Consider the following 24297-nt stretch of genomic DNA (forward strand, 5'->3'; position numbering starts at 1 on the left):
GTAGTTGATTCTTGGTTGGAGACCCAGCTCTCTTGCCTTTCTAAATATCGTGTTCCATGCTTTGCGGTCTCTTAGTGTATTAGCCCCTAAGTCGTGTGTGATCCTTATGGGAGCCCCCTTATATCTGAAGCTTTTCTTCTTGGCTTCTTGTAGGATTTTCTCCTTTACTTGGAAGCTCTTGAATTTGGCAATTACATTCCTAGGCGTTGTCTTTTGGGGATTTAGTATAGAAGGTGTTCTATGAATCCTTTCTATTTCTATTTTGCCCCCTTGCTCCAGAACGTGGGGGTAATTTTCTTTTATAATCTCCTCTAGAATAAAATCCAATTTTTTGTTTACCTCTGGTTTTTCTGGGAGACCGATGATACGGAGATTTTCTCGTCTTCCTCTGTTCTCCAGGTCCGTGACCTTCTCAGTGAGATATTTTCTGTTTTCTTCCAATTCATTAATTATTTGGGTTTGCTTTATTGATTCTTGCTGTTTTATCATCTCACTTTCTTCGAGGTCCTTAATTCTGGTCATTAGGGACTGGATTTGCTTTTCAGCCTTGTCTGCCCTTCTATTGGATGCTTCGAGTTCTTTTTCCAATTGAGCAGTCTTATCTGTCAGACAGCTGATCTCTTTCTCCCATTTTTCTTTCCAGAAGGTTTCCATCTTTTGGATAAGTTCCAGTTTGAGATCTTCCAGAGCTTGTTGATAGTTTCCATTTTGGGAGGCGTGTTCTGAATTTTTTTGGATTTCCTCCTCATTCTCCTCTTTTCCTTGGGTACTTCCACCATAAAAGTTTTCAATAGTCACTTTTTTCCCTTTCTTCCTGGAGGCTTGATTTTGGGCCATGTGAGCCATCCCTTTGGTGGTTTTATTTCCCTTTCCTTTTTGGTCTGGGGTCTGGGTTATAAGAGCGGTTTTTCTGTGAATTTAGGTTGCTTCAGACTAGTTCTTCCCAGCCTCCGAGCCCAGGTATTCAGCTCCGCCCAGATAATCAGCGCGCGTTGTTCAGCGCAGCCCGCACCGAGTCCAGGTCCACTGGATTCTCCAGTGTAAGCGCCCTGAGACGTTTTTTTCCTGGCAGTCCCCAGATCCCAAGGACCCTGGATTCCCCCCCCAGACAGAGACGCTCCCCACTCACTCGCTGTCCCGGTGAGCGCTCAGGTAGCTCACTCTGGTTTAGTGGGGGAGGTGGGGTGGGGGAAGGGCGGCTCAGTTCACTTTTCTGTGCAAGCTTTTCCTTCTTATTTTAGTGTGGAAATGTTCAAGCCCCATGTACCTTTGCCTCTGTGGGGTACTGGGGAGTCCTTCTGTTCCTCCAAAGGTGATTTTATGCTCCTTTGATGTAGTCTATTTCGTTCGGTGCTGGGGAGAGGAAGCGTGCCGCTTCTAGATTGCAGCCATGATTACCCGGAAGTCCCCAGGACTGAGTCTTTCACAGCAGACAGTTACCAGAGAATTCAGCAGGATGTTGATAGGTGGAATGGCAGATCAAACCTTTCTTCCAAAGAAGTAAGCTTTGAAGAATATGACCACGAGACTGACATGAGGAACTCTTCTGAAGAAGAGCACAGAAACTGTAGAAGGAATGAGGCAGAAGGAATGGAAAAAGAGGAAGAGAGGGATGCTGGGAGAAAAGATGAAGAAGATAGAGGGGAGGAGGAAGAGGAAGATGAGAGAGACCAAAAAGAGAGAAGCAACTATGATACTCCATGTGAAGCCAATGACTCTTATTCTGAGACTGTATTTTTCCCAGAAGGGTCAGTCACCTCTGGTTCTAGCACTGATGGAGCAGATGTGAAAAAACAAGGAAGTAAGAGAGCCAGAGGCATAGCTTCAATTGTTTTTGTAGAAGTCCAATTTTTATATCAGAATCATTTGCAGGTTCAGAAAAGAAGCACAAGAAATTATCATCTTCTTCATGTTCATGTTGTTCAGAAAGATCAAACAAGGAGACAAATATATTCTTTGGGATGCAAAATTCTTTCTTATAAAAAGTAGCAACCATGAAAACATCTCTCTTGCTAAAGCCAGGGGTATATGGCCGACATTTCCAGCAAATGAAAAAAAAATTGAATGCTGCATTCAGATCTTCAAGAAATGTAATTTTGATATTTTCCATGGGAGAAAGTAGAACATTTCAAGGCTTTGCAAGACTCTCTTCAGAATCCCACTATGGAGGATCTTCTATACATTTGTTTCTGCCTGAAGCTATGAATCCTAAAATGTGTGGAGGTGTCTTTAGAATTGACTGGATTTGCAGGCATGAATTGCCCTTCACCAAATCGGTTCACCTTACCAATGCTTTGAATGGACATGAGCCAGTTAAAATTGGACATGATGGACAGGAAGTTGACCTTGAGTGTGGAACCCAGCTATGTCTTCTATTTCCCCTTGATGAAAGTGTTGACTTGTATCAGATCATTCATAAGAAGAATTGCAAGAGAAGAATGAGTTCACTGTTTCATTCAAGAGGATGTCCATCCCATCGAGAACCAGTCCAGGATATGAGAAGGCATCAGATAGAAGATTATGATGTTCATAAGATTAGAAAGAAATCAAGGATGGACTATGCCCCTGGGTTTCATCAGAGACCAGGGCATAGAAAGGATGCACACTATCAAGAAGCAGACAGAAGATTTTCAGGAATTCCCAGAGATGTTTTCTTAAATGGCTCCTATGATGATTATTTGAGAGCATTTCACAACACGAGATCACCATCACCAATTCAGGGAATGTCCCCTTATCTAGGACGAGAACAGTCTTCATATCATCCTTGCTATCAGTATCATGCTCTTCCTTTTCAGGACTCTAATTGAGGGCATAAACCTGTACTACATGAAGCAAGACACAGAGATAAACCAGCATGCAATTATGATAAGTGGGTAGATGACTTTCTTTGTAAAACATGAGCTATTGTTAGTGGTCAGAGAAGTAGATCCTGTGAAAGAGATAGAGATAGAGAATGTGAAAGTTCCAGATATATCAGAAGACACAGGGAGAAGGATCAATGGAAGAAGAGGAGTGGAGAGGTGAGGGGAAGAGAGAAGAGAAGAGAGTGGAGAAGAAAGGAGAGAGGAAGAGAGATGAGTAGTGAGGGGAAGAGGGGGGAGGGGAGGGGAAGAGAGTAGAAGAGAGGAGAGGAGAAGAAGGGAAGTGAAGTTGAAAGAATGAAAACAAAACTTAAAACTATGACTGGCAAATTGTGCAGAGACTCATTTCAAATGGCCCAAAATTCTAATTTTGGCCCTATTTCATCTCCGAAGCAGACTCAGAGGTTATTTATACATCTCACCATTTCAGATGCTGTTTGGATATCTACCTATTCAGGCACAACCATTTACCCCTGCCTATATGCCATTGTTAGGAGGGGATACCACCATTGCCACATATATCAGACAATTACAAACAAAATTGTGAGAACTCCACAACTCTGGAGCTGCTTTTCAGACAGACCCCGTAGAGTTCTCTCTGTATAATTTGAACCCAGGTGATAGTGTGTATATAAAGAATTTGAGGAGTCAAGATGGCAGCATAGAGGCAGTGAAAGTTCAGACTTCTGAAAACCCTTACTTACCAATTACAAACTAAGTGCTCCTAGGGGACTGAAAATCAAATCTAACAACAAGACAGAGCCAAGGAACCCTCCTACTGAACTCAATTCAAAAGGTACTGAATTTGAGAACACTCCAGTTTAAGGGAAAGGAAGAAGGAAGGTTCCAGGACCCCCCCCCCACACACACACACATACCTAGAGCACTAAGCCTCCAGTGGCAGCAGGAACCTCTGGACGGGCAAAGGTGCTCGTCTAGAGGGAGTACCTTGCGGGCAGGGCTGTGCCAGACTCAGAGCATTGAACACAGGTGGTGGGGAAGGAGCTGGAGAGGGAGTGCAGAGTGGGCAGCCTGGTCACAGTGGCAGAGACCCTCCATATTGCTCCAGCCTTCCAGGAGGTTTTGGCCTCAGGGCATATCCAGCCCAACCCAGCTGGACTTAATCCCATCAAAAGTCTTCAGAGGTCAGGGAAGCTCAAGCTCCAACACCCCTCCCTCACAGACAGCACTGAGAGATCTCCTAACAAAGCTCCAAGAGGGGAGACTGACAGAAAACCCCAAAACAAAAAAAATGAGAGGAGCAAGACCACAGACAACTGCAGAAAGTAAAGAAGGGGTAAATATGAGCAAACAACAGAAAAAGAAAAAATAAATTACAATTGACAGCTTCTATATGGGCAATGAACAAAGAGCAAATGGAACTGAGAAAGAGGGAACACCAAGCAATAAAACAGAAACACCAGCGAATTGGATACAGGCTTTGGAAGAACTCAAAATACAATTCAAAACACAATTAAGAGAGGCTGAAGACAATTGGGAAAAGAACTTAAAATCTAAGATAAGTCACCTGGAAACAGAAAATAGTGTCCTGAAAGCCAAAATCAAACAGCTTGAAAAAAGAAGCAAAGGATATAGGAGATGAAAGATGAGGCAAAGAAGATGAAAGATGAGGCAAAGGAGATGAAAGATGAGGTAAAGAGGATGAAAGATGATCTCCAAAGAAAATCAGACCAGAAGGAGAAGGATGACCAAAAACCCAGGAATGAAATCCAGTATTTAAGAACCAGAATACAACAACTAGCATCAAGTAACCTCACAAGGCAGCAGGAAACTATAAAACAAAACCAGAAGAATGAAAAAATTGAGGAAAATATGAAGCATCTCATTCACAAAACAGAAGATTTAGAAAATCGTTCCAGGAGAGACAACTTAAGAATCATTGGTCTACCAGGAGACCATGACAAAAGAAAAAGTCTGGATGTCATACTACAGGAAATTATCCAAGAAAACTGCCCCAATATTCTAGAACAAGAGGAAAAAGTGGATATTGAAAGAATCCACAGATCACCTCCTGTACTTAATCCCCAACTGACAACACCCAGGAATGTTATAGTCAAAGTCAAGAACTATCAGACCAAAGGAAAAATATTACAAGCTGCCAAGAAAAAGTCATTCAGAAACCATGGAACCACAGTGAGGATAACACAGGATCTGGCTGCATTGACAGTGAAGTATCGAAAGGCATGGAATGTGATATTCTGGAAAGCAAGGGAACTAGGTCTACAACCAAGAATCAACTATCCAGCAAAACTGACCATATTTTTACAGGGGAAAGTATGGTCAGTCAACAAACTAGAAGAATCCCAAGAATTTGTAAAGAAAAGACCAGACCTGAACAGAAAATGTGATGCCCAAGCACAGAACTCAAGAGAATCATCAAAAGGTAATTTAAAAAGAGGGAAAAAGAAAAACAAAGCAAAACAAAAGAAATCCCCTTTTTTTAAAGAGACCCAATAAGTTAAAATGATAGTATCCCTATAAGAAAAGAGGTCATTCATAACTCTTAAAAATTGTTATTATCACCTGGGCAGCTAGAAGAATTACACTTAGAGGGAACAGTGACAAACTGTATAGGATGAAATGTGCATAAACACGTTTACATATAGATACACAACTAGAGATAAAAATAGAGATAAAAAGAGGTTAATACTAAAAGAAATGGGAAAAGAAACAAAAGGGGGTAAATTTATATGTCACAAAGTAACTCATGGCGGGAGGGAGGAGAACATCAATACACTGGAAGGGTAAAGAGGTTGGAGATAGGAAATACTCAACTCTTACATGCATTGAAATTGCCCTAAAGAGGGAAGAACACTCCAATCCATTGGGGCAGAGAATAGATTTGTGCCCTCTAGGGAAGTAGAAGGGTAACAAATGGACTGGTGGGGAGGGAAGCAGTACAAGGGAGGGAGAGGGTGGGGGATACTTTAAAAAAGACTGCAAAGAAATAAGGGGGGAATAAGAAGGGAGGGGAGTAGAAAGGGAAGTAAAATAAGGGTGGGGGAACTAAAGGGACTGATTAAAAACAAACATTGGTATAGAAGGAAATAGTGAAAGAAGAAAAGACAGGATTAGGAGTGGAAATCAAAATGCTGGGAAATACACAGCTGATAATCATAACTCTGAATGTGAATGGAATGAACTCACCCATAAAACACAAGTAAATAGCAGAGTGGATTAGAATCCAAAACCCTACTGCCTGTTCTGATTGTATTTGGCTATTGATTGTAAGAAGACTTATTTTTTGCTGGGTCTGTACTATTTTGTTTCACTAAGTTAAAGAGGAAATGAATCTTATTTTTTGGAAAGTAGCCTTTATACTTTAACTCTGTAATTGTGAAATATACACATTTTAAAAAATATTTTTGTTTTTCTTCCTACATGTTCCATTTGGTATTTGATTTTTGTCTCTTTTTTTTTTTTTGCATTTGAAGCAAATGCCACCACTATTGAAAAGATTTTTTTTGAAACAGTTTTACTTTTTGCAATAGGGTAAGCTAAGATGTCTTTTTGTCTAGCATATAAATGTGTACCCAAAAAGCTTTGGACTATGGCAACCTGCCACTAGTTATTTAATTATCATGAGACTTTTGCTCAATGAATATGTCTAATCCAAGGGAAAAAGGACCACAAAGTAGCACAGAAGTTGATCTGCAATGTGCCAGATGAGCACAAAAAATCAAAGAGACCCAACTAGTCCTGTGGGAATTGATGACAGTTTGTGAAAAAAAGCACAATGACTTTGATTATGTGTGAGACTTGAGGTTGCAGATGTTTAACATGTGTTAAATGCAGGACTTCCTTGTACCACATGCTGTATCAATTACATAACATTGATTGTTCTGGCTGCATTATCCCAGAAAGCAAAGAAAAGAGTCAAACCACAGAATGCTATTTCCCATTTGTTTTGAGATCTAGTCTCTTTTTCTATTTTCTTTCATGATGGTAATTGACTGTAGTCCAGACTACTAAATTGACTTATTGAGTGATTGTCATTGTAAACTTATGGGACATGGATTGCTATAAGAACCTATTTATGATTTGTGAATTTCCCCCCCTTCTTCCTAGAATTTTTTCACGGGTTTTGATATTGTATATTTTCTTCAGAGGTTATTTTTTATTAATTTCTTAGGATTTTTTTATATTTTTGATAATTCATTCATATGCCTTATTACTCGACCATGTATCCCTTTGTGACTCCTATGTATATCTCTGTATCCTCCTCAGGAGGGAATGTGTTATTATCCTCCTCAGAGGGGAGGACTATGTTATTGTTGTGAACTTTGATTTGAATTTGAGCCTAATTTAAAACAAGAGACTATCTCTCAGAATCCAGAAGGCAAACAGTTTGGAGAAGGTGCCATGAAGATGCCTGCAGAGACCACACACTAAACCAAAAGATCCAGAGTGAACTTTGAGATATGGTGAATTTGAACTTTGGGGGGTTGAATGCATTTATTTTTAATGTACACTCTTATGCCAAAAAGGGGACTACCCCTAATTGGCTTTTTGTCAATGCACCTAACATTGGTTTTAATCTTTTTTCTTTTATTTTCCTCTTAATCCCAAATTATTGTAATTTCCCTTTAGAAATTTTGATATTTGTATATACTTCTAATTAAAGTTATGTTAGTTCTGTTTCCATGATGCCTTTGGGGAGACTGGTCTCCCAAAGGATCACAGAGGGGAATATGTAATTGGAAAATTTTGTACCCTTGGACTTCATCTCCTAGCATCCATTTCACTTTGTCCTCATGTTTGAGTTTGTTACATGTGTGTATATAATTCTGTAATTCTGCCCTAGCTCTCTCTCTCTCTCCCTCATATGTATCTTGGGCGAGCTCTTGATTCTAGCCTTGTAGTTTCCTTTTTGCCTTAAGCTAATTTTAATAAATCTTATTAAATATAATACTTGGCATATTTTGGATATTAATTTTTTAATCTACATAACCTCTAGTTAGAGATCTTTAGAGATATAAGTTGGTAATGTGTTCTTATTCATTGGGGTAACTAGACATGTAAATCTGGGAGATTTCTACATGCTCATTTTCCACTGGAATCATAGGGGGGAATTGTATAATTAGAACATGCTTCCCAAAACTCTCTTTCCCAACTTCCCATGTTCCTTCTAGCATTTTGTGCTATCATATGGAGGATATAAGTTTTGTGTAGCCCCACCCATAAAAGCAGGTTTTATGCCAGCCAGGAGAATCTACACATATGGGCTTACTTTTTGTTAGATAATAAATAAGACTGGAAATTGGTACTTTGAAAAAACAAATAAAATTGATAAAGTACTAGTTAATCTAATAAAAAAAGAAAGAAGAAAATCAAATTAACAGTATCAAAGATGAAAGGGGCAATCTCAATTCTAATGAAGAGGAAATTAAAGCAATTAAGAATTACTTTGCTCAATAATATGGCAATAAATATGACAATCTAAGTGAAATAGGTGAAAATTAACAAAAATATAAATTGCCTAGATTAACAAAAGAAGAAATATAATTCTCAAACAATCCCATATCAGAAAAAAAAATTGAACAAGCCATCAAGCTTGTTATTGGACATTAATTCCTAAGAATTCCTTCCTAAGAAAAAATTCCCAGGGCCAGATGGATTCACAAGTGAAATCTATCAAACATTTAAAGAACAACTAATTCTAGTACTATACAAATTATTTGACAAAACAAGCAAATAAGCAATTTTGCCAAATTCCTTTTATGACACAAGTATGGTACTGATTCCAAAGCCAGGCAGACCAAAAACTGAGAAAGAAAACTACAGACCAATATCCTTAATGAATATAGATACAACAATCTTAAACAGAACACTAGCAAAAAGACTCCAGCAAGTGATCACGAGGGTTATTCACTATGACCAGGTGAGGTTTATAACAGGAATGCAAGGATGGTTTAATATTAGGAATACCATCCACGTACTTGACCATATCAATAATGAAACCAACAGAAATCACATAATTATCTCAATAGGTGCAGAAAAAGCTCTTGACAAAATACAATACCCATTTCAATTGAAAACACTAAAAAGTATAGGAATTAAAGGGCCATTCCTCAAAATAATAAACCCAACTGGGTTTGGAATTGCTTGTCAGCTCTGAGAGTAGGATGGGAAGAGAGGTGGGAAAAACATGAATCGTGTAACCATGGAAAAACATTCTAAATAATGAAATAAATTATAACCTGTTTTATAGATAAAGAAAAAAAAGAATAGTTTAGCCTAGAGAAGGCTTGCAGTGGAGTAGGGATTTTATGACTGCCTTTAAGGACATAAAGGGTTCTTGTAAAAACAATAATTAAAAAAAGACCTTTTAGAACATGTAGATATCACTTCACGAAGTAATAACAAAAGCTTACACTAGGTATACACCACTGAGTTTATCAAATGTAACTGAAAGTTGTTTACCTCCATTTGGGGTCAATGAAGTGGCTAAGGATATATAATGGAATCAAAAAAGGCTGTTCAATGATGACATCCACATAAACTCAACCAATAACATGGAGATGAAAAAGTGTTAAATGGCTGAATTATGATTTTTTTTATAAGAAGAGAGGGACTTTATGGCAATATGGGACCAGGCATTAGAAATGAGAGAAGTTTAATACTCAAGGAGTTTAGATTTGTGATCAATGCAAGGGATTGATTGGAATGATGCCACACATCACTGCAGAAAGGAAAAGTTAGCCCCCATCCAGATCTTCCCATCTGTCAAACCACTATTTCTATCAATGGCACCATCATTTTTCTACTATATGAAATTAATAACTTAAGTATATATTGTCCTAGAGTCCTCACTCTCCTTCATTCTACATAACTGATTAGTTGTTAGTCCCTACCTCCACAACATCTCTTATGTTCTCCCTCTTCTCTCTCCTGACAAGGCCATTACCTTAGTTTGGGTTCTCATCAATTTTTGCCTGGATTATTATAATGGCCTCCTAATTGATCTTCTTGCCTTAATAACAAACAATAATAATGTTATCATATATATATGTATATATATATATATAGTACTTTAAGGTTGTAAAATATTTTACATATGATAACTTATTATTTTTAAAATCCTTACCTTCTGCCTTAGAAACATTGTCCCTAAGGCAAAAGAGTGGTAAGGGCTAGGCAATGAGGGTTAAGTGACTTGCCCAGGGTCACATAGCTAGGAAGTTTCTGAAGCTATCTCAATACTTTTATTCAATTAGAGAAGGTTGTCATTTTATTCACCTCTGCAGTAGTCTTCAGAACATTAAATATAAAGTAACAACAGGCTAGAACTTGTATTAAGACCACTTCTCTTTTAAAAGATGAGAATGAGATTTAAAAAATAATATAATCACAATAATAATGGACATTTATAAATAACTTTAAAGCTTACAAAGAAATTTTTATATATTATATCATTTTATCCTGAGATTAACCCCAGGTAGCCAAGGTTTGAGAAGCTAGAAGTTTCTTCCATTACTTCCCAGTTGCTAAATATCTGAGTCACAATTCAGAACCAGATCTTCCTGACTCCAAGAACAGTACTCTAGAGAGCTGAACTAAGACCAAAAGGCAAATGGACAGATGATGTCAATTTTAGTTCAATGTTAAGGAAGAACTTCTTAACAGAGATATCTAGTGGTCGAATGATGTATCCAATGACATAAATAATTTCTGGTCATGAAAGCTATACAAAGGGAGGTTAGATCTTTGAGAGCCCAGCCAGCAGTCTCTCAGAGGGGAGGGTCCTTCTGTCAAAGTGTGATGATTTGGTGGAATAATGGATGAGAAGCACTGCATGTTCAATCTTGTGTCAGGGACAGAACAGGGGTTGGTTTATTTTATAGGTTCAGTGAGTACATACTTTCTGGCACACAAACATTTTTCAACATACATGTTTCCATAGAACTTAATAAAGCCTAAGGAGATAGTCAATGAAACATTGTTACTACAACAGAGATGGAGATAAATGACATGAGTAGGGTGATTTGGAGGTTAGTCCCTCTTGACCTAGGGGAATCCCGTCCAGTTAGGAGAATCATTGTTACTTTTGGTCAGCTATCACAATCAATCACAATTATTTAGGAGATGGGTAACAAAACATTTTGTAGCTAGGTACAGGGTTAGAGGGTAATTTAAGACAGGCTAGAATTGGGATTTTCATCAATTTCCAAGTAACATTTTTCTTGTGTTTCACTCGGAGATGTTGCTCTAGGTATTGTAACACAACATGATCAGCGAAGTATGTCCTGTTGACCTGGGCTTGAAAGGTGATTGATGTTCTTGGCTTGCCTGGCTTGTAATGGGAGTGAATGCAACTCTGTGGAGAGGGAAAGGAGGGGGTAATGGGTATTGATCTTTAGGTTTTAATTCTGCGAATGTAGTCTTTTAGGGTAATAATCTGGGGGGGTTAAGGTGGGATATAAGTGTGTTAATCCTATAAGTATTTGCTCTCATATTATTTCTCCTGTATTGGGGAGAGAACAATAATTGCAACAATTTCATTAGAGAGAGAAGTCAAACGGGGCGGGGTGGGGGGGTTCAGTGGGTGCCTTATTTTTCCAGAAAGTCACTTTGCAACTCTGGAACTCACATGTGATCATGTCAGATAGCTTGATGGCTTCCCACTTTAGATGATCCTTTTGAATATATTGAATATATTGAAGAAAGGACTCAAGTTTCAGATAAAATTTTTTTTTATCTAGATTACCTTGAAGGTCCTTTTCTACTTATATATTCTGTTATTCTCTGATTTCAGGAGGGAATGGCTACTTTTAGATACTTTAAAGATAAGATTGATGTTTTTGCTTCTATATTTAAATAGAATTTGATGTGCCTGGATAACTGATGCCATCAGTACAATGTAACTGAAATAAACCAGAAGAAAAAAAGTCTAGTGTCAAGAATGATGGACAATGTCCTGACCTTGGGATTTCAATGAGGGGTGAAAGGAACTTTGCCTCAAGGAGTGAATAAGTGGAAGAATGAATGAATGAATGAATGAATGAATGAATGAATGAATGAAAAAACATTTATTAAGCACTTTGTAGTCAAAAAATATTCTAGGAATAATATTCAACTCAGAAAATATCAGAGTTTGAAGAGACCTTAATGATCATCTTTGTTCCACCTTTTCATTTAACAAATATGTCTAAGAGAAGTCCAATGACTTGTCCAAATTCACACAGGTAATGAGAGGTAGGGTTCATATCTGATCATCTAAGGTTAAATCCTGCATTTTTTTGTACTCCATCAAGAAATATTTGCAAAGAACATGTGTGTATGTTCTGGAAAATAACTAGTAATTTAATTTAATCAATTAATGAATAATTGATAAGCATTTTTAAAAGTACCTTCTATATGCCAGGCACTGTGCTAGGTGCTGGGGATATTAACAGGAGGCAAAAGACAGTCTCTACCCTTCAGGAGCTCACAATCAAATGGAAGAGACAACATGTAAACAAATATATACAAAAGCAAGTTGTAATCAGGATAAACAGGAAATAATTAACTGAAGGGAGGTACCAGAATTAAGAGAGGTTGGGGAGGGGGCTTCCTGTGGGAGGCAGGATTTTATTTGGGGCATAAAGGAAGCAAAAGAGGTAGGTAGGTGGCTAAGCAGAGGAGGGTAGAGGGGACAGGCAGAGAAAATACAGGAAGCCAGGAATCAATTAATCCATAAGCATTTCGTAAATACTTACTTTTATGTTAACCACTGGGCCAGATACTGGGAATACAAAGAAAAAATATGAAACAGTCCCTTCCCCAAAGGTACTGTTAGGGTCCGTTTAGGGGCCAAAGGAACAGAACAGACGCTGCAATCAGCACAGAGAGGTGGTTTATTGTAACTCACTTCACACGAGTGGGGAGGAGCCCAAAGGGGGTTCCCCCCCCCCCAGCAAACTTTAAGGCAGGCTTATATACCCTTGGAGCTCACCGAGGGTCCATATGGTTATCACACGGGGTGGAGTGGTCAATGTGGCTATCATTCAGGGTGGAGAGATCAATGTGGCTATCCCCCAGGTTTCGTTGGCCTAGGAAGGGTGCTTATCTACACCAGGTTCGTTGGCCTAGTTCCCTTTCATTCCCCACTTTTTTTTTCCAGCGGCTTGGAGTCCCTGGGGTCTGTGGTTGTTGGGTGATTATCATGGCTGGGGTCAAAGGTCAGAGGCCTTCCCAGCCATGAGCAATATCCAGCATGCTCAAGACTGAGCATGCTCTCCTCCAAGGCAATCTGCACATACCAACTGTTCCCCTTGCCCATAGCTAGGCGTGGACTGCTACATCTCCCCCTTTTTGTTTGACACACAAATGAATAGTGTAGCAACATCACAGCATTAACAAATACAAACACTCTGGTGCATAATCATATTCTGATACAGGATGAAAAACCCACCCTGATTGTATAACTTAGATATACCAATCAAGAGTGAACATCAGCATAAACTGATTCAGTGATCAATCTTAAAAATCCCAAACTGATCTTTCTATCTGCCTGTCTGCATTTCAGGATCAATGCAACAGTCTTAGTAGATATAAAAATGTTAAGAAAATAATTTCCACGCTACTGATCCTGGTCTAATGAGGTAGAATTCTATGGCTCACATGACAGGTGCAATAATCAAACACGCCACCTTTCACAGTCTGGACTATCAGAAGTTGTCAGCCTTTTTCAACAGTTAGCAAAATACTATCTCTGGAGATGAAGGATAAGTCCTTCCTTTCTCTTGTACTGATACTGCATCTTGGGGATCTCTCCGTGCTCACTGCCAGATGCCTGCCACATAGGAAACTGGTTGGTAGCTCGATGCCAGGACATTCAGTGACTGAGGGTGTCAGTACGCCATGTCTCTGCATTTCCCAACCTCAAACATCCATTTCATATGGAAAGTGTATAATCGTGGCTGAGGCTGTCTGGTCCATAATGAAAGCTTCATTATGATTCCCCTTACATGCAATCAGACATCATTCTCCAGAATGGTCATCTGAAAATTAACAATTGCTGTCATGTTCTCATGTTCACCGACTGTCAGGTGACTGTAATTCTAGAAATCTTTGCACCTTCATAATTCTGGATCAGAGCATTAACAGTACATTCAGATGGAAGAGGCAAAGCATAGATTAAAAAGGATATGGTAGGGGCAGCTAGATGGCTCAGTGGATAGACAGCCAGGCCTTGGGGACCTGAGTCCTGGATTAAAATCTGATCTCAGAAACTTTCTAGTTTTTTACCCAGGGCAAGTCACTTACTTGCCTAGCCCTTATTGTTCTTCTGCAAAGGAACTGACACATAGTATTGATTCTAAGATAGAAGGTATGGGTTTAAAAAAATCATATGCAAAAGAAAAACAAGATGATTTTGTTGGGGCGAGGGCTAGCAGCTTTAGGAGAGCATAAAGAGAGGCTTCAATGAGAAGATGGTACTTGAGGGCAGCTGAGTAGCTCAGTGGATTGAGAGCCAGGCCTAGAGATGGGAGGTCCTAGGTTCAAATCTGACCTCAGACACTTCCCAGCTGTGTGACCCTGGGCAAGTGACTTAACCCCCATTGCCTAGCCCTTACTACTCTTCTGCCTTGGAGCCAATACACAGTATTGATTCCAAGATGGAAGGTAAGGGTTAAAAAAAAAACAAGAAGATGGTACTTGAGCTGAGTTTTGAAGGAAATACTATAGAGGCCTCTGAGGTGGAAGTGAGGAAGGTGTACATCCCAGGCAGAGGGAACAGCCAACTGCAAAGGACAGAATTTAAAGCCCTGAAATGTAAAATGAAGGAGAATAATACAGAATAAGGGTGGAGTTAGGTAATGGAGGACCTTAAATACCAAGAAGTTAAATTAGGTAAGATCCTAATTGGAGGCAGATTGGTGGAGTGATTGACTTTTTTAGAGTCTCATTTGTTCCTATGATTCCATGACTCAATGTGTAGCCATATCACTGAACCCAGACTTATGCTTCTTAGACACAGGGAACTCTGTGCTCTCACAAACTGTAGTCAGTTTAGACCCCATGGTATTTCTATGGGGTGGGGATAGGATGGATGCTCCATTCCCATTGAAAGCATGGAAACTGACTCATAGTCTAGGCTAGTCATCCCTTAAAACCTCAGAGTGAGTCAATCATTGGAGTAAATGGGATCACAGGATTTTTTTTAGCTTGAAGAGATCTTAGAAATCCAGTCCAATCCCCTGTTGGCTTGTCTTGGAGTAATTCTCTTTTTCTATGTAGAGATGACTTGGGGCTCTGGTTTGTTCCTCAAATGCTGACAGCCCTCCATGGAAACTTGCCCTTAAACCCAGGGCTGTACAACCTCTCCATCCAGCCACCCTCCCCAGAAGGAGTTTATTGATTGTTTGGCTCTGTAACCCAATTCTCATGCACCATATATAACCAGCAGCAAACCCCTACATTTAGACACATTTACTAAGTACACCATCAATTCTGAGGAGCCATGCTCAAAACTCTTACTCCCTTACATTCAGTTAGTCAGTCAACAAGTATTTATTAAATCCTTACCTCTAGCCAGGCAGTGTACTAAGAGCTGAGGATACAGAGAAAGACAAAAATACTGTCCCTTTCCTCATGGAGTTCCCATTCTAATGGGGTTTGGGATAGGGAGAGAAAACATACTACAATTATGTATATATAACACATGTACCAAGTAGATGGAAGATGATTGGGACAGAGATGGATGTGGGTTGGAGTTGGAAAAGTCTCCTATGGAAGGCAGATGGTGCATGAGATGTCTTAAAAGAAGACAAGGAAGGTAGGAGGCCGAGGTGAGTCAGCCGAGCATTATCTGTCCCACACCTATATAACGCTTACTCCATTCTCTTGATCTCTCTCCATCGCCATTCCCTACTTCATTTCAAACTAGGTCAAATAACTTTTAATTGCCAGTACCAAAAGAACTTTAGAATAGCAGGTTCTTAATAAAGATTTGGTTTTTAACCTATTGACATAAGGAGAAGAGAGGTAGAATTTAGCAATTGGAGAGAGCTGCCAGAATATTTCATCTTTCTCACAGGTAACTATCTGTCGGCATCCAGAAAGTTCAATGGAACTCCTACTCCTCTTAGATGAGCAATCGAAAGATCACCCAAGTTCACACAGCTTGGTAGTAACAGACCTGAGGGAACAAAACATGAAGGCCTGGAATGTAAAGATGGAGGGGAATAATATAAAGCAAGATTAGAAACATTCATTGGAGTTAGGTGATGGAGGATCTTAAATGCCAAGAAGTTAAATTAGTTAAAATCCTAATTGGAGGTGGAACGGTGAACTGTATGACCTTCATTCTTTTCCTCCTTTGAGTTATGCTCATTACTGTGCATTTGTCTGAGCCCTTCAGATGACCCAAGACACAGGAGCTCTGATAGGAGGAAACAATGCTGCTCAAGGTAGGATGGAGAGCAGGAAAGGTCAAGGACATAAATTCATTCTTGGGGAATAACAAAATGTACCTGCCATGAAATTTTTACCATTTGAAGGAAATAATTGCTTTTTTTCTACATATAATAAGGACAGATCCAACAAGATTAAGGGAACCAGAAGGGTATTTCTAGTAATTGGGAAGATCTTCAATGGAAATTTGAAGTAAATACTGAGGATAAGGAAGAATTCATTGGCTGACATCAGTCAGGGAAGGCCAAGTCAGTGAAAGCACAGATCCATCAAGGTAAGTTAATGTAGCTGTTCCCACAAAAGCCCTCTTACTGATAATAAGGAATTTATATGAAAAAAAAAAAACACAAACAAGATATATGCTTTTAGGAGCACTGGGTGTCCTCCATGACCTAGTGCAGGCCAAAAGAAAAAAAAAACACCCCACTACAACTGTTTTCATTTCTGCGGTATTGTAGCAAGACTTCAAGGACCAATCTAAGTTTTATCCCCTTGATTTCAAATGTAAGGGTGTTAATCTTTCTCTGATTGCACTCAGAGGGAAAAATGAGGAGAAATGGGAAGAAATTGGAACAAGTCACATTTTTTTGTTCTTTATAAAAGGTGGAAGCTATAAAGGGCAACATTTAGGTTCAAGGTTGGCAAAGACTTCCTTCATAATCTGGGCTTTTCAAAAATGGAGTAGATGACCTTGGGAGCTCTTGTTGGTTCTATTTTTATCTGATGATCACCTGCCATGATCCAGATGCTGTAGAGAGGATTTCTAACCTGGTGTGGGTGCCCTTAGACAGTCTCTGAGATCCTTCCATCTCTGAAATGAAACGACTCTTTTTCTGAGCTTTCTTGACATGCAGGAGTAGATTGGTAGAGAAGAGAACAGGAAATAGTTTTAGGAAGAAGTCATAGAGTCAGCAAAGGCAAGGAGACCAGGAGCTCAGAGAAGAGGATGACAAGGTTTAAACACATAAAATGGGTAAAATTCCTCAGGTCTCTACCCTGATAGGTGTCTCTTTGGGTACACAACTTTAGTAGGATGTGAGAACCCATAAGCTACTTTCATGGCACAATATTAAAAGCATTAAATTTGCAAAGTGAGACAAATCAGGAAGGAACTGCTGTTGACATATCTGGCCCAAGGCAGTCATGGAGAAAACTAATATCAGAAAAATCACCTGCCTCTGTTTCCTTTTCCTCCTGGGGCAGTTTTTCTCATTTCCAAATGACATGAGAGTGAGGTAGGGGGAAGGGGGAGGAAATAAAGAGATGTGCAGGTGGGAAAATAAAAGTGACAAGGACAGAGAGAAAATGAAAGGAAGGAAGAACACCACTGTGAAGGCCTTACAGCCCTGGCCCTGGGCCAAAATGCTCCACCATCCATCTCCTCCACATCCTGCTTTCCTTTGAGCATCAATCCCCTCAAGTTATAGGCCTACAGATTATTCCCCGTGTTCTAAAAAGAGTAATACTTGTATAATAGACTTCTGGGAAGGCTGGGACTAGCTGCTTTCAAGGAGATTTAAGTCGTTAAAGACCCTGGAAATCATATTTTTCTCCAGAGTGGGAAGAAAGGAAGCTAATATGGTAGGATTTTTGCCTTACATTGGGAATTGTCAGGAGGGTATCTAGAGGGGGCACCAGAAGAGGAAGGTAGAGGGATCCGCCCCTACCCCAATAGAGCAGCAGTGAAATCATGGCTGCTAGTAGCAGAGATATGTGCTGTTATCCTCCTTAAACCAAAGCCTCCAGAGGAGAATAGGAGGGATGAAAACCAAAGGGACAAGGGGGAAGTATAAGAATGTTTTCTTTTGTATTGGAACTCTCTCTCTCTCTCTCTCTCTCTCTCTCTCTCTCTCTCTCTCTCTCTCTCTCTCTCTCTCTCTCTCTCTCTCTCTCTCTCTCTCTCTCTCTTCTCCTCCTCCTCCTCCTCCTCCTCCTCCTCCTCCTCCTCCTCCTCCTCCTCCTCCCTCTCTGTCTTTGTCTCTTTCTCCTTCCCTCTTTGACTCTGTCTCTCTCTCTGACTGTTTTTCTTTCCCCCTGGAGAAAAACTAGATAGGAGGAAATGGTATTCTTTATCTCTCCCCCCCCCCCCACTTACTTCAGAGGGGGTGTGACATCATTTGTTCCTAATCATGGCCCTTTCTTTATTCAAAGGCTGCACCTGACTGATATAATCTTCTTTCTCACAAAAACCCTTTGGCTGATTCTGTCCTTGTACTTCTTAGTGTTCCTCTGACTACAGCACTGAGAGCCAGCCACAGAGGAGAATGGCCTTTTCTAGTGCAGGGCTGGGATCCCAAGCCCTCATCCCACTATTGCTGTTGTTGGTTTTTCTCTCTAACTAGCAGTATAATCACTAACTGTTTATATGTTTCATAACCACCCAAGGGAAGTATTACTATGAACTTGGGACCTTTTAAAATGGTCCTCATCAAACACAAGAAAAATAGTAAACCTTAGGGTTGTTGTTGTTCAATTATGCCTGACTTTGTGATACCATCTGGGGGTTTCTTGGCAAAGATCCTGGATTGGTTTGCCATTTCTTCCTCCAGCCCATTTTACAGATGAGGAAACTGAGGCAAACAGGGTTAAGTGACTTGCTCAGGGACACACAACTAGTGTCTGAGGACAAATTTGAAGTCAAGAAGATGAGTCTTCCTGACTTTAGTTCCAGCACTCTCTCCACTGTACCACCTAGCTGCCCTAGGGTTACATTTGTGATTCCTAAGGGTATGTATCAATTTGGAGCTTTGTGAAAGTCCTACATTTCCTCTCCCCAGGATTTGAGGAGCTACAAAGAGTTTTGAAGTTATACTCTCACACAAAATGAAAATCAGTGTTGCTTGAAGCTAATGCTCTTCACCTGCATCTTTACCTCCTAAACTGACCAACCAGCTGTACAATTTTCTCTACCTAACTGCAGAGAGACAAAGACAAAAAAGCCCTGGGATTCCTGGGAAACTCAGAGCATTAGTGCTGCATTACTGATGTGCTTTGGCAGCTAGGTGGTTTAGAGGTGCTAGGGCACTGGACTTGGAGTCTATGAACAAGCATGTATGAAATGCCTACTATGTGCTGGGCACTCTATTATGAAAGGCTGCAAACAAAGACCAAAAAAAGCATTCTCTACTCTTGAGTAGCTCAGAGCCTAATAGCGGAGACATGCAAAAACAACTATGCACAAACAAGGTATAGGCAGGATACATTGGGCTTCATTCCATAAGGAAGGCACTAAGATGAGCAACAACAGCTAGCATTTATATAATACGTTAGAGTGCAAAGAGCCCAGGGTCACACACCTAAGTAAGTGAGATTGGATTCAAATTTGGAACTTCTTACTGTAAAGTCCAGTACTCTACCCACTGTACCAACATTGTATATATCTTGAATGTACAATTACTTACATGTTGTTTTCTCCATTAGTACATAAATTATCTGAGGATTTAGGCTGTGTGTGTGTGTGTTTTTTAACCCAAATCTGTTTTAGAATCAATACTGGGTAGGCTAGGCAATAGAGGTTAAGTGACTTGTCCAGGGTCACAATTTAGGAAGTGTCTGAGTGCAGAATTGAACTCAGAACCTCTCATCTCTAGGCCTGAATCTCTATCCACTGAGCCTCCTAGCTTCCCTGAGATGGACTGTTTTTGCTTTTCTTTATATCTCTAGTTCATAGCAGAGTGATTAGCATTTAGGGAGGGCTTAAGAAATGCTTGTTGAATTACTAGATATGGAAGTGTTGGAGAGGGAAGAACCAATGATGACTCTGGGGTGCAGATCTGGGTGACTGGGGGTGTTCTCAAGAGAGGGAAGCAAGTTTTAAGGCATGAGAATGGGCAGGGCAGGGAGATGAGAGGTTCATCCTGGTATGGAGCCTCGCTGTACTTTACTAGGTTGGTCCTCAGGCAACAGATATAAAGTCCATTGTTGGGTCATACTTGCAACTTGGTGGAACCTGCTGGAGCCTCCCAGGCATTACAGATGAAAAAATTACATCCCTCTGTGATGTAATCCTTTCATTTTAGTAGGGGCCATGGATTCATTAGCTCAGAGGAATGAATGATGGAGAATTTCAGGTATAAAAGCAGGTAGGTAAACTTTTCAGTACTTTTAAAATCAAATAAAATCATTCAATCCAGACCAGAAGTTCCTAACTTAAGATCTAAGAAATTTTTTTGTAAAAAATGTTCAATAACTATTTTGATAGGATTGGTTTCCATTGTAGTCTTATGTCTCTTTATGCATTTAAAAATGATATTCTGAGAAGGGACCTATATTTTTTAAGGGGCCCATGACACCTCAAAAGATTAAGAACCCAGAGTCCAATGGCATCCAGTTATAATTCTGGAGCTCAGGCCATAGAAACATAGAAAATGTTTCTGTCTAGCAAATCACCTTATATTGGGAATTAATTTTCAGGAAGGTATCTAGAGGGGACCTCAGAAGAGGCAGGTGGTAGAGTCTTCCCCTACAACCTCTACTCCACAGAGCAGCAGAGAGATCGTGGCTGCAGAGACATCTGTGGTACCCTCCTCAAACCAAAGCTTCCATTGTACAGATGTGGAAACAAAGGCCCAGGGAGTTGAAGTAACCCATCCATGGTCACAAGTTGGTTTAGTGGCCAATTTGTTACCCAAAAATTCCATCACCCTCTTGCATTGCTCTTGATGCCCTGCTGGATTCTTCCAGGGGAATCCCACTTGCACACACAAGACATTCTCCCAAGGGAGAGATGAGGACACTGGTACACAGCTGGCAAACTTCTCCAATAGGGGAAGTGAGAAATGGGAACTGTGCCACACCCGTCCGATTTCAACAGACCCCATCGTTGTACGCCAAAACAGTGGAGAAATTGTTCATCTACATTTCATTCCTGCCTGAAACATTCCTATTGCAAAGTTAGTGTCAGCTTTGATTTCCTGTGCTAGGAAGGGCTGGCCATAAGCAGAAAATACGCCTCTCTAAGGACTCAATGAGCTTACCCTCATCGTGGGTGTTAGAAAGGGGAACCATAGACGTTGGGAATTGGAGAGGCTAAATTTATAATCAGATTCTTGAGTGAATATAGCTGGAGAATCAGTCAGACATCAAGAAAAGAGGTAGCTTGTTGTAGAAGAGCAAACCTCAGGCCTGGGGTTGAATTCTGATTCTGCCTTTGCCTAGTGGGGTAGTTCCTGAATAAGTCACTTTATTACTCTATGCCTCATCTGGGCAGCTAGGTGGTACAGTGGATAGAGCCATGGGCCTGGAGTTAGAAGACTTGAGTTCAAATCCAGCTTCAAAACTAGCTATGTAGATCTTGCCATTTAACCTTTGTCTGCCTCAGTTTCCTCAACTATAAAATGGGGATAATAACACCTACCTCCTGGGATTATTTTAAGGATCAAATGAGATAACGTTTGTAAAAGCCCCTGGTACATAGTAGGCTCAATGCCATTTCACTTACCTTAATGGGCATGGTAATACTCATACTACTAAATTATTTAATGAAATGCAATCCCACCCCCATGCCCACAATAATAATTAGACAATTCCTGCCCTCGAGGAGCTTATAATCAAGTTGGGGAAAACAAACTGCAAAAGGAAGCAGAAAAGTGTGAGGGAGGAAGCAAGAGGTTCCCAGCTTGGGAAGGAATCATGGTCCATGGAGTTGGAATCAGGGAGAACAGCAGATGCAAAGGGAAGTGGGCTTAAAAGGCTACTTTCTGCTTTCTATAAAGGAAGGGAGCCATGCTCCAGAGTTGGGTACTCAGTTCTCTAGCCCTCCAATTAGAAGGAGAGAGCAAACTGAGGCCAATCAGAGCTTGAATTAACAGCCCTGTGATGTGATTGGATGTGATGAGTTTGCCCTGGGAGAGGCGTCTTGTTCTGTGGAGATGAAACCAGGCAGAGTAGAGTGGGTTGAAAACTTTAGTGGCAACCCAATGAACCCTTATTATCTACTGTGTGCAAACAGGAAGCTGGCTATGTCAGAAGGACTTGGGTTCCAGTCCCAGCTTTCACTTTCTGTGAGACTGAACAAATCACTTACCTTTTCAGTAGCAACAAACTAAAAATATAAATGAGATCTATGTTGGTAGCATTTAGATAGATTTATAAAGCAATTTACATAACTTCTTTGATCCTCACAGCAAACCTGAGAGGTAGGTGCTGCTATTACCCACATTTTACAGATGGGGAAACTGAGTCCCCAGGTTAAATAACATACTCAAGGTTATATAGCTAGTAAGTAAGGACTCTGGACCCTCCACTCCATCATTCTGCTATCAGGTTACTTTACCAATAGCTCCTTGATCCTGTGAAATCACAGATCTGTGTGTGTGTGTGTGTGTGTGTGTGTGTGTGTGTGTGTATGTGCAATGTGGGGAGCACTCTACTACTTGTTGGGGACACTAATATAAAACAGAAAAACATTCCCTGTCTTATAGGAGTTTACATTCTGCTAAGGGTATACCGAATACAAACTATCCAACTCAAAAGGTTTTGGGCAAAGCTTGTTGTAACATTTATAGCCATTTTACAATAATAGAAATATGAGGTTGTTCTTTTGAGCTCATTTTGGACTTCTTCAGCTTTTTAGTTATTTTCTGATACAGAAAAATGAACTTCCTTTACCTGAGGTGAACCATAACTAAACTAAGCACACCAACAAGATCAAAAGGCACAGTTTCGTTGCGGGGAGGATTCAAGACCAAGGCCATCGGACATCTTGGGAACCTGAAAGAGCAGGGCAGACAGAACCAAGATCCAAATCTGGAGCTACTTGCAAAAGAGAATATGAAAACAGACTAAAAGAAGGTCTTCCAGAGCAAAAGTGAAGGAACCCGTTGTTGACTCTGAGCTAATTTTAAAAATGTCCCTTTTCTTTTGAAATTTCATCACCATGACTCATCTCCCTGTGGGCCAAATTCTGAAGCTCTGAGTCAGCCTCACTCCTAGGAGCTGGAGCTCAATAGGAGTTTTACCTAAATAAAGCTTGCAAGATGAGTCCATTATGATACATAGACCAAAAATTTGCTAGTTAAGCACAGGGAATGCCCTTACCCCTCGGTCATTCATCAGAGAACTTCATGGCATTGGCTGCTGGGAAAAAGAGGTGTCAAGGAGGGCGCTTTTAGGCTACTGGTGATACAGGACTTCAAAATGAATTAAAATGATAAAAATAAATTATCTTTTTTTCAGATATGAAGGCTCATTGATCTCTATTGAAGTTGGTTGAGGAAAGATTCAGACTCTAAAAGTTTCTATTTAGATACTCATTTTTCTTCTTAAAAGGAAGTAGTTTCAGCAGCAGGCCTGGAGTCAGAAAGGTTTGAATTAAAATCCAGCCTTAGACTCTTAATAACTGTGTGACCTTGTGCAAGACAATTTCTATCTGCTCCAGTTTCTTCTAATGTAAAATAGGAATAGTAATTGCACTTCCCTCCCAGGGCTGTTGGGAAGATCAAATGGGAAAATATTTATAAAGTACTTAGCACAGCGCCTGGCACATCATAGGTGTCTAATAAATGCTTATTTCCTTCCTTAGAATAACCAAAGGGAGGAGGCAGCAAGGTGTCTCAGTGGATTGAGAGTCAGGCCTAGAGACAGGAAGTCCTGGGTTCAAATGTGACCTCAGATACTTCCTAGCTGTGTGATCCTGGACAAGTCACTTAACCCCCATTGCCTAGCCCTTACTTCTCTGATACCTTGGAACTAGTATTCAGTATTGATTCTAAGACAGAAGGTATGGGCTTTTATTTTTTTTTTAACTCTTACCTTCCATCTTAGAATCACTACTGTGTATTGGTTATAAGGCAGAAGAGCAGTAAGGGCTAGGCAATGGGGGTTAAGTGACTTGTCCAGGATCACACAGCTAGGAAGTATCTGAGGTCAGATTTGAATACAGGACCTTCTGTCTCCTGGCCTGACTCTCAAATCACTGAGCCACCCCACTGCCCCTGATAAAGACTTTTAAAAGGAAAAAAAAAAGAATAACTAAGAGGTACCATTAGAAAAGGTAGGTTAGAAAGCAAAAGGGTCC

The 24297-nt window shown here is 40.2% G+C and overlaps 1 long non-coding RNA gene and 1 pseudogene across 1 annotated transcript; both read left to right on the forward strand.

Annotated features, from left to right (window-relative positions):
- The window catches only part of LOC100619758 (YTH domain-containing protein 1-like), a 32917-nt pseudogene extending 19852 nt beyond the window's left edge, over positions 1–13065 (forward strand).
- Positions 13066–20284: 7219 nt separating this feature from the next.
- Positions 20285–23261, forward strand: LOC107649016 (uncharacterized). The gene is made up of 2 exons (XR_001622310.2): positions 20285–20362; positions 22871–23261. It is a non-coding gene; the product is annotated as an uncharacterized LOC107649016 (long non-coding RNA).
- Positions 23262–24297: the final 1036 nt, after the last annotated feature.

This window comes from Monodelphis domestica, chromosome 4 (genome assembly GCF_027887165.1).
Source record: "Monodelphis domestica isolate mMonDom1 chromosome 4, mMonDom1.pri, whole genome shotgun sequence".
NCBI lineage: Eukaryota > Metazoa > Chordata > Mammalia > Didelphimorphia > Didelphidae > Monodelphis > Monodelphis domestica.